Consider the following 2,132-nt stretch of genomic DNA (forward strand, 5'->3'; position numbering starts at 1 on the left):
TTTTTTTGGTTCCAGGCAAAGGACCCACTTTACAGCTGGCTTTTAGGATCTTGTTATTCAGTCTTTGTTGTTAGGTAAGTATACTGACACTTTGTACAATATTTGAATTGACAGCTTTCCCGTTTGCAGACTGCTCACTCTAAATAGTGGTCATATTTTGCAGGGAAATTACAGCAAACTCGGGCTTTGAGGCTTTCCTTGTTCTTCAATGTCTATGCCACCTCCAGGAACTCGGTGTGCCGGCTGTAGGAGGAACCTTTCTGACCACGCTGACTGGAAGACTTGACTTGGACATCTTTTTGGGAGGTGCCTAGGCCGATGACTTTTGAACAGAAGTCAGTGCAGCACTGCTCACGACATATCCTCTGGTTGTAGCATGTGGTGACAATTTACTGCTTTCAATGACTCTCTGCATGGCTTTGCTGTAGAGCTGGGATGCTCCCTTATTGTTTTCTAGTATCTTCTTCCAAATTCTGCTCACTTTAGACAGGTTTATTAAGTCCATGCCGCTGAGCTCCGTCAAAATATTAGCCAACAGGTGCATAAATCCCCTCTGGGAGAGCTCAGCCAGGATATCTAGGTGTTTCAGGGCCGTTTTTTTGCCAATTATGTTCTGCAGTCTAAAGTTTTCATTTCGCTGGTGACAACTTCCTTCAGCATTTTTCGATCCACTTTTAGAGTTTTGCTTATTGTTTATTTTTTTATTTTTATTTTTTATTAGATATTTTCTTTATTTACATGTCATATGATTTCTCCTTTCCCAGTTTCCCCTCCAAAAACAAAAGACAATAAGAACAAACTCCTGTTCCCTCTCCACCCCCCCTCCTGCTCACCACCCTACCCTCTCCCTCTTACTGGCCCTGGTATTCCCTTACACTGGAGCACAGAAACTTCACAGGGCCAAGGCCTCTCCTCCCATTGATGACTGACTTGGCCATCCTCTACTATACATATGCTGCCAAAGCCATCAGTCCCACCATATGTACTCCTTGGTTGGTGGTTTAGTCCCTGGGAGCTCTGAGGGTACTAGTTAGTTCATATTGTTGTTTGTTCTAAGGGGCTGCAAACCCTTCAGCTCCTTCAGTCCTTTCTCTAACTCCTTCATTGCGGACCCTGTACTCAGTCCAATGGATGACTGTGAGCCTCTACTTCTGTATTAGTCGGGTACTGTCAGAGCCTCTCAGGAGACAGCTATATCAGGCTGGCTTGTCCTTCCTTCAGTCTCTGCTCCATAGTTAGTCTCTGCAACTCCTTCCATGGGTATTTTGTTCCCCCTTTTAAGAAGGAATGAAGTGTCCACATTTTGGTCTTCCTTCTTCTTGAGTTTCTTGTGGTTTGTGGATTGTACTTTGAGTATTCCGAGCCAACCACTCTTTCAAAATGCAAGGCAGGCAGCAGGCTTTTGTTGAGAGGCTGGTCTGGGCTCTGTGATGGCAGCAGAAGGGCCTGTGACTGTTTCTGAAATTGTTCAGGATAAGGATGTCATCCTCAGGGTCGCTTTGTGTGAATGTTGAGTATCCGCTGTCCTCATACAGTCTACCGGCCTCTAGCTCTTCTGTCACCCGAGTTTTTATCCTAGCCATCCTGACTGGTGTGAGATGAAATCTCAGGGTTGTTTTGACACTTCATTCCTTCTTAAAAGGGGGAACAAAATACCCATGGAAGGAGTTGCAGAGACTAACTATGGAGCAGAGACTGAAGGAAGGACAATCCAGCCTGATACAGCTGTCTCCTGAGAGGCTCTGACAGTACCCGACTAATACAGAAGTAGAGGCTCACAGCCATCCATTGAACTGAGTACAGGGTCCGCAATGAAGGAGCTAGAGAAAAGACCCAAGGAGCTGAAGGGTTTGCAGCCCCTTAGAACAAACAACAATATGAACTAACTAGTACCCTCAGAGCTCCCAGGGACTAAACCCACCAACGAAGGAGTACACATGGTAGGACAGATTGCTCTGACAGCATGTGTATAGTAAAGGATGGCCAAGTCGGTCATCAATGGGAGGAGAGGCCCTTGGCCCTGTGAAGGTTCTGTGCCCCAGTGTAGGGGAATGCCAGGGCCAGTAAGAGGGAGAGGGTAGGGTGGTGAGCAGGGGGAGGGAACAGGAGTTTGTTCTTATTATTTTTTGTTT

The 2,132-nt window shown here is 46.2% G+C and overlaps 1 pseudogene; it reads right to left on the minus strand.

Moving 5' to 3' along the window:
• The window catches only part of LOC116099974, a 1,677-nt pseudogene extending 94 nt beyond the window's left edge, over window positions 1-1,583 (minus strand).
• Between the last annotated feature and the right edge of the window lie 549 nt (window positions 1,584-2,132).

Source organism: Mastomys coucha, unplaced genomic scaffold (assembly GCF_008632895.1).
Source record: "Mastomys coucha isolate ucsf_1 unplaced genomic scaffold, UCSF_Mcou_1 pScaffold20, whole genome shotgun sequence".
In the NCBI taxonomy this organism is placed as follows: domain Eukaryota; kingdom Metazoa; phylum Chordata; class Mammalia; order Rodentia; family Muridae; genus Mastomys; species Mastomys coucha.